Source organism: Syzygium oleosum, unplaced genomic scaffold, assembly GCF_021117445.2.
Source record: "Syzygium oleosum isolate NSW1041296 unplaced genomic scaffold, Sole_v2.1 Sole_v2.07, whole genome shotgun sequence".
Lineage (NCBI taxonomy): Eukaryota > Viridiplantae > Streptophyta > Magnoliopsida > Myrtales > Myrtaceae > Syzygium > Syzygium oleosum.
Window position 1 is genome coordinate 3532525 of NW_026607491.1, and position 14321 is coordinate 3546845.

The 14321-nt window shown below is 38.5% G+C and overlaps 1 long non-coding RNA gene across 1 annotated transcript; it reads right to left on the minus strand.

Moving 5' to 3' along the window:
- Window positions 1-7763: 7763 nt before the first annotated feature.
- LOC115690685 (uncharacterized) lies at window positions 7764-9596 on the minus strand. The gene is made up of 2 exons (XR_004006879.2): window positions 8887-9596; window positions 7764-8792 (listed from the first exon to the last, which is right to left on the minus strand). It is a non-coding gene; the product is annotated as an uncharacterized LOC115690685 (long non-coding RNA).
- Window positions 9597-14321: the final 4725 nt, after the last annotated feature.

Consider the following 14321-nt stretch of genomic DNA (forward strand, 5'->3'; position numbering starts at 1 on the left):
TAATTTTTTTTTTTTTTGGGACAAACCTGCAATCTTAGTTGAAGATCAAGCAAATTTTAAACTTTGGTTGTTGAATGGCATCATACTCCCGTGCGACACACCAGGCAAGATCAACAGTCTCTCACCGTCGAATTACATCTTAGTTAATGACCTGATTTATCTTCTGCTGGTCGAAGTGATTCGCTTTCTTTATATAAGGGCGTATGGAAAATTAAAATAAAATCCTAAACTTAATATATTTGTACCAATTCAGTCATAAACCTTTCAATTTGGCCAATTTAATCATAAACCTTTCGACGATTTACTAATGTAGTGTATCCGGCCAATTTTGACTAGAATTGGCTGACGAGGATGCCGGTCGTCATACGTGGCACGACTGACGCTGACGTAGATAATTTTTGGAAAAATTTTGAATTTTTTTAAAATTTTTTCTTTCCTTTTCTTTTTGCCAGCCGCCAGTCATCGGCCACTAGCCATAGGCAATGGCCGGTGAGGGTCGCCTTTGTCTGCCACAAGCAAGGGTCGGCCTTGCTGGGCCTTGCTTAGGCAAGGGCGAGCGTCAACGAGGGCCCTCTTCGCCCAGGCTAGGGCGAGGGTGAGCGTCAAGCAATGCTTAGCGAGGGCGCCCTAGCTTGGGTGAGGGCAAGTGCCAACAAGCGCCACTCTCGCCAGATCTAGTTAGGCCTACCCTCGCCCAGGCCAAGGAGGCCTCGTCGGGCAACGATCTAGTGAGGGAGGCCTCATTAGCGCTCATGCTCGCCAACCATCGCTTGCGACTGATGGCCCAAAAATCGGCGACTGGTCACTAGCAAAAAGAAAAGAAAAATGCAAAGCAAAGAAATAATTCAAAAAAAATTAAAAAATTGTAAAAAATTATTTACGTCAACGCTGGCCGTATCATGTAAAACTATTGACATCCACATTAGCCATTTCCGGCCAAAATCAAATGGGTTGAAAAGTGTAGACCCGATTTTGTTTGGGTCGGGTATGGGTCGACAAATTGGGCGATGTGATAAATGCCACCAAATCATTTGACCCGACACCAAGCGGCCCGAACCAAAACCCAACCAAACATGTCTAATGAGCAGTTTAAAACTCTAGTCACAACAGAAAGAGATCGTGGGCTGGACTAGACGTAGGCATGGCAAGATATCCGAACCTAAGCTATGTCCATACTCTACTTCGGGCTTCCAATGGATCTGAACCAAGCCACGACGCGATCCATCTCGCTTTGGGCCGAAAGGTGTAGATCCACCTTGGGCCCCGAAAACGCTGAGCATAATCGATTGGACGCGTTCGAATTCAAGCAACCTCCTTATAGACGCGCGGTCTTCCCCCAGATGATCCGGTTTGATATTTACCAAAGTTGATGCGTGACTATCGTTACTAAAGAGACGTGCTCCAAGCGAGAAGATATCTGTCGAGTTCCGCACACAATGCGATACGCGACCATCGATGACGACACGTCACTCGAGATAAATATCTCCTCCAGGTGCGAAGACATTTGGAACATCGTTATTATTAGTTGTTGGATATAATATGGGAACCTAGGGACGGATCTAGAGGTGGCTTAGCAGGGGACTTGGCCCTGCCAGACGTACATGCGGATCTGCATCATCAGTCTTGAGTGGCTTTCAATGATGGAACATTGCTAACGGATATTGTGCACTGAAAATTTTAAAATTTTTCATGAAAATATAATCTAGTGTTAAAATTTTTAAAAGATACAATTAAGTCCTGAAACTTGTCACAAAAATGCAATCAAGTTTTAAAATTTGTTACGAAAGGGCAATCGAGTCCTAAAACTTTTAAAATGTACAATCAACAAAAGGACTTGATTGAATTAATTTAACAAGTTTTAGGATTTGATTGTATTTTTTGAAAGTTTTAGGATTCAATTATACTTTCGTGACAAGTTTTAAAACTTTCAATATATTTATCCATTGCATATATCATGTGAACCGACAAAGTGATCAACGACACTCATTGTAACCAAAGTTTACCTCCGAGTTGGTTAGCTCTGCCCCTCTCACCAGCTATCTTCCAAAGTTATCGATTCTACCACCTCCTACAAACCTTTAGGCCCTTTGGCAAGACTAAGGGGAAGGAGCATAATTTAACTACTTGACAGTCGTCTAGTAGATTCCATTTTTGGAGGAATCAAGCAAGCGCGCGACCCAACAACATTTTACAAGAAATCTAAGTATTTTAAGCTTCTAGGCTTCGGTTATTTCACGGAAAATATAACATTTCTGGAAAATATTTTCTGAAAAATCATTTTCAAGGAAAATGATTATATTTTCCGGTATTTAGTTGAGACCTGAAAATGAACTAAAAAATATTTTCATTATTTGGTAAGGAAAATCTCATTTGGTAGAAAATTGCTTATGAGGACATCGACCGTCTTACGTGGCCACGGCCGCGCTGATGTAGACAATTTTTGTAAGTTTTTTTTTTAAATTGAATTTTATAATAATTTTTACTTTTTTCTTTTCTTTCTTTTTCCTTCTTCCTCCACTCTATCACCAGGCCTTGGTGACGGTCGGCAATAAGCCATAGGCAAGGGTCAAGCTCGCCTGAGGCTACCGAGGCTCAAGCTTGCCAAGATCTGGCAAACTCGACCTCGTCCATGGCCGGCCCTTGCTAGCTGTCACCGAGGCCTAGGGACCAACGAAGGAAGAAGGAACAAGAAAAAGAAAGAAAATAAAAAAATAAATATTACAAAATTGGAAATTTTTTAAAAAAATTTGGCCTTAGTGGACCCGGGCACGAGCGTCAATGACCCACGCTTGGCCTTGATATTACCGAGCCTAGTGTCTCGGGCTAAGGTGCTAGAGTCCCGGGCCCAGCCTCGATGGGCCCAAGCCCAAGTGCCGGGGACCTTTGAGCGCTGGGGTTCCCGTGCCCAAGTATAGAGTTTTTGGTACAAGCGCCGATACTTAATAATATTTTGAAAAATGACTTCCGATTTTTGAAAGAGGAAATCATTTTCCTAAATTTAAGTTTTGGTAGGAAAACTTTTTTTGCTAACTAGGAAAACTTTTTCCGTTGACTCATTTTCCTAAATGATCCAAATGCTAGAAAATGTTTTCCCGAAAAATGTTTTCCCCTAAATAAACGGAGGCTAAATAGATGGTAGACTAAGATCTTAGGCTGCTCAATGTACCAAACGGTCCCGATTGCAAAATGAGATTAGCGGGCGATTACATGGTCCTTCTTGTCGCAGAAAGAGAAAGGTATGAAATGTCCCCCTCATGCAGGCCTGCAAGCTGTGGGGGGGTGTGGTGGGTGTGCACGATGAAACTATTTAGCCTCGTGCTCTCTCTAGCTATCCCTCCCCCACCTCGTCCACATATCGAAAATTCCTTCTGTAAACATTATAGTAAAGTTACACAATTACATCTTCTGTTGTTTAAACTATTCAAAACATGGATCAGTCTTTGAGACAATTATTATGTGATTAATTCATAATTTGTTTGACCTTAAAAAATTAATTTCTTTACGGGGCAAGACAAGCCGTGACATGTTGGTGTGGAGATATGATGAAGCATTGGCTACAATTACAACGCCGGAGTGGCGGCAAGAGGCAAAGGGTTGGCCAGTGGCAACGAGGGATGGGTGGAAGAGAAATTAGGGTTTGAGGTTAGAGAATAGAGTTTTGTGTGGTTCGGGCTTTAGAGCTTATGTGATTTTTATGATGAAGATTAACCTTGTCTTTTTTACTTATGTAAAGTAGTAAATATAGATATAAGATATGCAAAGTAGAGTTGGAGAAAAACATAAGGAGGTATTTTGTTGGTATTTTTCTTGAAAGCTAATTTCACACGGGTAACTGCACAAAACTCGAAACGAATAATTTAGTTATAGCCAATCCTAGGCAAGGATGAAATTATTTATTAAGGGCCTAGAGTAAAAAACGCGTTCAAATTCTACATTCAACATCATGTACAAACAATATTATGAATACAATTCTTATGGTAAAGAGTATTATCTTTGGGGCAAAAAGTTGAGTAAACTTGACCTCACATTATTTTAGGTTGACTATCCATTAAAAACGCGACATGTGGCAATATGTGTCATGTGGCATTCCTCATAGAATGAATTAAAAATAAAAAACACTTTCTGTTTCTACTTTTCATTCCTTGATCCAATCACTTTGTCACAGCTGCCATTGCCATTGCGACCACCACGCTGTCGCCCGTGCCACCACCGAGTCATGATTTTGTTATTTCATCGCCTAAACTAACACATCGACGTCCTCCCATTGCCTAAAACTAACAAGTCAAGAGTATTATGTTTTGGGCAAAAAGTTGGGTAAGCTTCACCTCACCTAATTTTAGATTGACCATCCATTGAAAATGTGACATGTGGCATTCCTCATAAAATGAATTAAAGTAAAAGGCACTGTTTCCCTGTACTTTTCAGTCCTTGATCCAACCACTTTGCGCGGCTACCATTGACATTGCTACCGCCACGTTGTCGCCCGTGACACCACTGAGTCATGATTTTGTTGTTTCATTGCCTAAACTAACACATCGTTGACCTCCCATCCATGACAGAGCCGCTACCTTCTTTGCTCCTCTTTGTATAATCGGCATTGTCGCCTTTATCTGCTCCATCGACGAAGGAGACCTCGTAGATTTGCATCTCTTCCATCGATGGAGGAGGAGACGGATAGATCCGGGTCTTTTTAGTTTGAGTAACAGTCGCATCTTACTCGTCAATGAGTTATTGGAAAGCACCCTTTGATGTTTTGACAATGACAAAACATTCCTAGTGACATAATCTATGTATATGGGCGAGCAAATGAAATACCTTTAAAATATGTAGTATCATAGACAAATGATGTCAACAACGGGACATTTGTATCTATAGAACCTCTTTGCTCTAAAAAGGGGAGAAAAAGCAATTAGACATGGAATGTATCGTATGACTAGATAGACCTTATAAATGGTGAAAAAGTAATTGGACGTGAAATATGTCGATGTTTGAAAGGACTTTGAGAATAGCGAACAAACCAAAGGATGTATGATCATCAAACTTGAACTTGAAAAACTTTTAAAGTTTTTTATGATCCCTCTTACTTGTTTGTACCTAATCCATCATGATTTTTTGGGATATTTCGCCAAATTTAATTAAGGGAAGCTTTGTTGTGGAAGTAAGTTTGAGCAGCACCGGATGAAATATGTGTATATGCTTGTGGACGCGTACTACCCTCCAATGGGTTGGTGGAATGGTAAAGGCTTTGGGCTTATGGGTGACTGATCCCAAGTTCAAGTCCGTCTACTCTCTACCTTATCACACCCGTAATTAACATAGAGGCTAATTTGTGGGTTTGGCTAGTTCTCCCCTGATTAGTGCCTGGCCGGTCGGATTCTTGTAGTGCGGCCGGTGCGAGAGTCCGGGTCATCATAAAAAAAAAAACACTAACACGTACAATGCGAATTCATACAACCACTCGATCTAAAAGCATCATTTGACCAACCTCATACCATACCCCTTATAATGCATGTACTTGTACGTAGTGGGGGACACCTTGTAAATACCTTTTTCTCCTACTCCTTTTCATAATTTATTACCAAATCTTTCGTGCGAAATTGGTTCTCCAAGAGCATGAAGACGCCCACAAAAGGACAATGTTGCGCCACAAAATTTCGGTCGAGCATCTGAAATTCAAATCGAAAGGAGCAGTTGGAAGTTTGTTTGGTACCCCGAGAGACTCAGAAAAATAGGACAATGATGAACCCTGGAGAATTGTACCAACACAGCTGCCCCTCTCCTCTCGAGAGGAAAAGGCTACTGATGCCGATGGGACGCAAAACAATAGGAGGAGGAGGAGATAGCTACGTAGTAACTACTGACTCCAACGATCCATGGAGAACACCCTAACAGGGAGGACCGGACCGCATCTTCTTACTGGAATAAGCACCGAATACGACCCATTTATTTTTAATGTTCATTTACATTTTAAGATGTAACTTAGTATATCAATTTTATAGATCGTTCTTAATATAGTTAGAATTGCTCTCCCATAAGTTGATTTTGTTATAAGAAAACGGCTTATATGAAACATGTTTTCTTTTTTTGTTTTTAAGAGGATCACACTTGATTTGCAATTTTAGTTTTAAATTTTTGAAATCATAACAACTTGGTTTTGCTATCATCGATGGAATAGATAGCAACGAATGTAAAAACTTAAATTATGATTGAGTCACGGCTTGTGTGACTCACTTACAAGGGTGTGGAATAAAGATCCAAATTAGATGAGTGGAGTTAAAGAAGCGATTGATAATATCTAGTTGGATCATAATTTGATGGCTTAAACATTTTAATGAAGATAGGTATGACTTGATGTGCCAATGAGTTCAAGTTTTGGACTCTCTCTTGGATCTCTTAATCGTGAAAGTGTTGGACTTTTCTTATACTTTCCTCAATAGTGGTGTCAGAATCGATGATTGATTGATGGAACTCCTAATCTCCGTCGGTATCTTCACTCAACTACCATGACGGTTCAATTTCATAATAAGAGCATGGGTGAAGACGTGTTTGAATCAGTTGGCGATGGTTGGACATTCGAGTTTCACTTCTATTGTGCAGAAGCGTACCCAGCAAGGGGTGGTGTGCCAATGTTGAAGGCTCACTATGGGAGAGGGGAGGATAGTGAGTCCATGTGAGGGTGTTAGATAAAGATCCCACAGTAGCCTCGCCATGCCCTCGTACAGTGGTTGCCACCCTGTAATGGCCTCAACTTGGCTTTCTAGTGCCTCACGAGCCTTCTGCACAAGGGAAGTAGATGGTGTCGCGGAATCTGCGAGCCCTCCATCAAGCCCAGAAGGTGTCTTCTTGGACGTACCTGCAGGAACATCAAGCATGTTTTCTGCAGAACTGACTGACATAGTATAAGCCACTGTCAAATCACAACGAGGTTGAATCACAGATGAGTATTGCCCCTTCCTCGAAAACTAATCCATTCTTATCGTGGGACGAGTCGCTCACTCCTCAGACACAATGTAAGAATTTTTTTGCCAAGCCTCATTGCAAGGGATGACGCTTCATAATTTAGCCCTAAAACTCCTGTTATGGCCTTGTCATGGAAGGCATCATCGGCGTGACTGCACCCAAATATCATGTAAGGTACAGCAAGCAATCAACCGGACCGTCAGATTCAGCCGTCTCAACTACAAGATTTCCATGTGAAGAAGCAACGTCACCATACTTTAGGTGGTAGAGGCAACGGTTTTTCAGATGGCATTCCTTGCCGGATCCATCACAGTAGTCGGAAAGGCATGATAGATTTGCGCATGAACTGGAGTATGCAATATTTCCAAATTCCTCATCTGCCTCCTTCATATGTATGTTTTTCACTGTTTAGTTTTACCACAAAGTCCATTCTACTTGTGAGAGGGAGTGTTGGAATACTTTAAATATAAAACTCATCGATTAAACTTTTAGAACAATTGAATAAAAATATCATTATTACATCTTCACCTCCCACTATGTTTCTTGAAACGAATCAAGCACGATTACTGATATCAATCGTCATTTTTTAAGTTGGGTGGCGAATGATTTCTGATTGAGATCACTTGATTTAATCTGAAATTCAAAATTTACCGGGTGGAACAATAACTCCAGTGGGATATATTTTGCCATTAAAAGAGCATCTGTCTTTATACTCAGTATGTTTGTGCACGGAGAAATTTAGCACAAAGAAACTAATGCAATGCAATAAAGTCACCGAATTTGTAAAATTTTGAAGGCCAAAAGGCAAATAAATTATACTCTCATGGTTTATTCAAATGTGGTTTTACTCGACAAAAGTAACCAGGTATTGTAGGTACAACACAGACTCACCATAAACCATGTTTTAATCATGTGCAGAACCGCCTTTTATAGGAAAAACATAAATCCACGACGAATCCTATATATGAATGAAATGACTCTGGTTGATGTACGAGCAGGCAAATCTTTGCTACATTCGTACGGTTTTTGTCTCAACCTTTACTTGACCCTAATGAAAGTCATCCAACTCCTAGGGTTCTTATTCTCCAACTGTTGGTGGATGAAGAACCCAAGATGTTTTTCGAGGTCTCTGGTTCGATTTTTGATGTGATGTCGCTTCGAGATCATTCCACTGGGACTGAATGACTTGTGCTCGAGTCTCTGAGAGAATATCCAAAGTGAACTTGATCCGGCGCGTGAAAATTAACATAAAATACCGCCTGCCAAAAGAGAGAGAATGACTGTAAACGCATTCTACACATAGGTGACCTGACCATCTCTGAGAGCAAATGCGTTGCTCTTTGTCCAGAACAAACCTCAGTGTCCATTTTTCTTCCTAGCCGAACGCCTGATAAAACTGTTCTTTCGATCTGAACTCCATTGTCATAGTATCACAGCCAGAGTTTCACCATAGGTGCACATATAACTGCATCTTACAAGACGTAGTAAGATTATGACAATTAAGTGCCATAAGAAGCTAAACGCTCGATGACACAGGCTTTTTAGGCTCTAGTTTGAGAAGAATGTTCGTGTGGGCGTGTAAACGTTTTACCTGAAAAATACTCCCCATTTTGGGATTGCCTAGAAGCTTTAAAAGGAAGAAAAGAAACCCTAATTCAGTCATGGCAGTTGATGAAATTCATACCAGAATCTCTAGAAAGTATAAGCCAACAGGTAATATGTATCTTCATATCATTTAATCAGAGCAAAAATTGGGGAAAAAGGAAGGAAAACTGTCACCGTTTCTGACATCAAAATATGCCCTTGTTCATACTTCTGACTAGTCCCCTCCCCTGTAATTTGGAAGAAATTCAAAGCCCACCAAACCTCAGGAAGAGAAAGAGAGAGAATTAAAATTTGTAATACTGGAGCTGAAGAAAACCTAACCTCGTCTGCGTTCAGCAATTACCAAGCAGCTTCTTGAACTTTTTGTCCCAACAAAAATCAGCTTCTTGAACTGTGGGATATAGTCATGTATTGCTGATGCAGCATCATCAAGATTCTCATCATCAGCGAATTGCGCCAACTGCCAAGAACAAACGATCTACACACGCCAGGCCATGGCGATCGGATCGATGTGAATCTTGGTGATGCTGCATCTGCAAAAAATGACTTTGCGTGCGGCGATTCCTTGTTGCCAGTCGAAATCCCGGCTTTGAGGACCGGAGGAAGGGTAGTCTTTGTTTCAAGACTTAGAACAAGCACAAGCACGTGGGATACGGAACAAACTCTAGATTTGCCAATCTTACATGTATGATATACGACGCAAACTCTCTTTTTTCCCTTTCAAAGATATGACATCTAATACATGGACCATAAGAAAACGAAGTGGCTTGAGCTAGCCTAACCGGAGGCCGGATGCCGCCCCCAAAAGAAAAAAATAAGAAAGAGAGATTATCTTCGATACAGATATTGGAATTAGTAGGATCTAGGATGTGCAAAAGCGGAGAGAATAGATGAAGATAAAGATCTTCGCCTCTGGATCATCAAGATTGGTGTCCTTTTCACCTTCCAATGGAGAAAAGTGGAAAAAGAAGAAGAAGGACGACGAGGAATCTAAGAGAGACAGAGAGCGAGAGGTATGAAGAGATAAAGTAAGGAAGGGTATGGAAGGAGGATTCTTATATAGACAAATACGTCATTGAGTGCTTTTTTTTTAATAGGGCATGTGGGAATGAAACTCTTGGTCGTGGGTCGTGATTCTTTTACGAAGGAACCTACGAAATTCATCTCACTTGCAATTTTTTTGTTTGCTTCCGGTAATTAGGGTCACAGTTCGTGTTTGTACAACTACAGGTGGTTCTCTTTTTATATCTGAATATTCTAACACTCCCTGATGCGTGCTGACCTAAAACTTGAAGCATGTGTATATATAATAGGAGAAGGAAATTGGGGCTTTGAAATACCACGTGAAATTTCGTGGGATAATCATTAACTACTTTAAAAGTTTAAGTTATCATATAAAACAGATGGAGAGCTCACACCGTGTAGGCTGGACTTTGGTTCAAGCATAAAGTGTAAAAATATATAATTGGAGAGGCAATAGGAGCCTAAAAATATTTTAAACCACATGCTTTGATACCATATGAGATTTTATGAGATCACTAATTTTAAAAGCTTGCTTTTAGATGATTGCGTGATTTTAACATTTAAATATTCTAACAAGACCAAAGCTCGATGGACGGCAGTGATTACTGATAGAAAGCGAGTGGTTTCATTCTGGAGGTGACAACATTGGCCTTGCCCTGCGGTGACAACGACGGATGATAATGGGTTAGAACTCCTATGAAGTTTGGGACAGTATATCCGCACCCTACTTTTTTTTTACTTGGCTATTTTTGTAGATACATACGATGAACGATAAAAGAATTATGTAGAACATTAAGATTTAAGAGACATCAAAGAGCACGGTACCGCAATCCGCTTGGGGTCATCACCTAAGATCAAGGCCACTTGGACAGGCCAAAAGATCCAAATTTAATCTCTTCATGAGGTTTGCAGGATGTTTCATAGTTCTCAAGGTTGTCGAGACCTAAAAAAAAATGCTCGGAATGTAAATTGAGATGTGAGAATATTGCTTTCCTAAAGATGAAAAGAAGATTAGCAATTCTAATTGTATTTAATTAGGCCACGACTCCACTATGTAATACTTAAAAAGATGTTACCGAATAAATCAAAGTCTTAATCACACGCTGATAAGATGGCTTCTTTAAAGATAAGAAGATAAGCCTCCCATCCATGGCGTGACCTAAACGTCATTAATTTCCTCCGCCGCCTCAAACCGCCATATCAATCCATCTTAGCCTTCACATTTGGCGGTTGTCAACACACTAATGATTGAAAAAGTATAGACGCACCGAGTTTGGACTTCGCCCTTTTCAATAACAAAATAAATATATACACCTAATTCTCCTTAAATCTGGCATTGTGTAAAGACAGATTTCTTTTCATGTCAATAAATTTTCGAAGAGTTGGCAAGTGTAAAGATGTATTGTGAGAAAAAGTTACTCTCGTCTGATCTCTCCAACAACTTTAACTGTAATTTACCAACGCTTCTATGAAATTACCGAGTCTTTTCGATAATATGCAAGTTATCGACTTTTCTTATCTTTTACCGCTTTTCATTTGTTTTTCTTACCAACACTTTAAATTTATATGTGAACACATCAATCGTTATTTCAGTAACTTACCAAACTTTTTTCAATAAATTACCAGCTAGTTTTGGATTATCTTTTTCTTTTTGGTTGAAAAGTTTTGGATTATACGCTCTCACTTGAGTTGCTCACTAACTTTAAGTTTTTTGTTTTAATTTGTCGACTTTTGTTATCATTTATCAACTTTATCTATTCTTCTTATAAACACCTTAAATTTATCAACTCACATTTACATTAGCAATTTTTATTTGTGTTACTCATAAACTTTTTTCCCATTAGGTTCCCAACTGATTTTAGTTCATTTGAGTTGTTTACCGAGGTTTAATTGCTTTTTTATTCAAATTACCAACCTTTCTATTGGTTAACTTTTATTTGCCTTGATTTACCAACTCTATTTAGAAGTTATCAACCATAGTTTGAGTGATTACCAATTAATTGTATGTTATCAACTATCGTTTGAGTTAGTTACCGATGTTTATTTGGCTTAATTAAGCAATCAACTTCTTTTAATTGTGACAAAAAAACTTATCTCATCTTCTATCAAATTGTATTTACCTTTTTTCCCAACACTTAAGTTTAACAACTATTATATGAAATTACTAACCTTTTTTTTTTTTTTGGTAACCCAGGGAACCCCCGCACGGCCGACAGCCGGGAGGTAAACCCTGGGGGCGACACGTGCTAGCCACCACACACGTGCACCGGTTAAGTCACCCTGCGGCGCCCGGGATTCGAACACTCAACCTTTTACGAGAGGAAGAGTGCCCTTTCCAACAGCGCCACCCAGGCGGGTACTAACCTTTGATTGAGTGACTTACCAACTTTTCTCCAGTCAAGTTACTAACTAGCTAATTTTGGGTCACCAGCTCTTATTAAGGTTACTTACCAATGTACATATATTTGTTTTTTGCATATTCACCAACTTTTCAATTGAGTCACTGTTTTTATTTATCATACTTGCCATCTTTTTAAAAAGGTTCATTTACACCGGCGGTTTAGGCTAGAATTTGTCAACGACTGAGCTGTTTCCTAACAATTTGAAAATATAAAAGCATCCCTTCTTAGTTCTTACCATGTATATATCTGACAAAAATGTGTGTGTGGGTGGGTGTGGGTAAATATTCTGAGGAATATGCAGATTCATAGTTCTTGCCCTGCTGTTTCTCGATCTAACGAAGCCAATAACAAATTATAAAGAGCCAACCGTCCATCAAGTACTTGAGTAAATGATGCCAGCGTACGTGGCTGACACTTGAAAAGTCGGTGCCTTTTCACTTATTTGGCTTGTCCTTTGTCTATAATTCATTTAAATATTTTTTTTATCATGTCAGATCTGGTGATTAGCAGCTATCCAATACCGTGATCAGTTTAATCGAATCTTTTAGGCGTTAATATGGGCTTTCAGTAATGGCTTCAAGCGTCTCTTCTGTCGCGTCTATAATCTAAGGAGGCTTAACTCCCTATATAAAGCCCTGAATTTTTTGTATAGTCTCACTATTATCTCGAACTTTTTTTGTCTAAAAAATTCCAAACTTTAATCTCGAACTTTTTTTGTCTAAAAAATTCCAAACTTTAAGCTCCGTTCATTTAGTGAAAAATAAATGATTTGATAAACATATTTCTAAAAATGATTGCCTATATGGGTTACAAAAATGAATGAACAAAAATATTTTAATGAATTGTTATAGATAATGAAAAAATTTTATTGACTAATTATTTCAAGTGATATAAGTATTTATTTTTAGGAAATGTTTTCCAAATCATATATTTTTTGTAAAATAAACTGAGTTTTTAGGTCCAGTACCAATTCTGCCTTGACTTTTTTTTGTCTAAAAACACCCAAACTCTAGTTTTAGTCCTAAACCTGCCTCGGAATTTTTTTATTTAAAAAAAATCACCAACTTTGACTCTAGTCTTAAATATGGCCTGAACTTTTTTTTATCAAAAAAAATCACAAACTTTCGATCTAGTCTCAAATTTGCCTCCGTTAACTCTCCCTCAAAAATCGTCATTAGTTGTTTGACGTGGCATTTCCATGTCTGTAACAAATCTACATAATCAAGGTGAAAATTATTTCCAAAATGAAACCGTTGTTTGATATAAAAATTAGGGAAATCGGGGACGAGTAACGACGTTGTTTGGACGGAGGGCTAACAAGGGGCATATTTGGGACTAGAATGAAAGTTTGTGATTTTTTTTAAACAAAAAAAAATTTCAGGGTAGATATGGGATTAAACCTAAAGTTGGAGTTTTTTAAACAAAAAACAGTTTGAAATAGAATTAGGACTAAACATAAAATTTTGGATTTTTTAGGGGATTAGACCAATCTTGTGATAGCGTTAGAGAGACTATAAGCAAGGAAGCAACGAGAACTTATTTAATAAACTTAGAATACACAAGAATCGAACTAGGAGACACATATTCATTTGAGTACATATACAACATTCATGTAATAAATTCTCAGAAGCAACCTACTTTAAAAAATCTGAATAATCAGCAAGGCGACCGATTTGTCATGAGAAGGACCAGAGAGAGATGCTATAAAATAATAATAAAAATTTTATATACCTTATTAATTTTTTAATAAAGAATACGTGGGCACATGCAAGTCAAATTCAGATGATCAGGTCTGTTCGATGATCTGCTCACCTTTTGACGCAAAGAATTTCATATTTAAGGCTCCGTTTGTTTCATGACAAATAAATGATTTGAAAAATATTTTTCTAAAAACGATTACATGTATCGCTTAAAAAATAAATGAATAAAATATATTTTCATCGTCAACAAAAATGTTTAGATATTAATGAAAATATATCTCATTGACTAATTATTTTAAGCGACATAAATAATTATTTTTAAGTAAATATTTTTCAAATCATTCAATTTTTGCGAAATAAACGAAGCCTTACACTATTCAGTTGGATTTTTGACTCACATTTTGCTTGATCAACAAAATTAGTGAAAGTATTTATCAGGTAAAGATTTATTTATCTAGATGGGCTATATCGTCACGAAAATATATGTAAGCTAGAGGCACCGTTTGGATCCTTCCGAGGTTTGAACTTTGGCTTTAGTTTGGTGTGGCTTTTGAGGTGAGGCGACTTTTGAAATGTCTCTCCATATCTCTTAAAGTTTGCACCCAAAAAGTTTTCAAAAATCATGTAAATC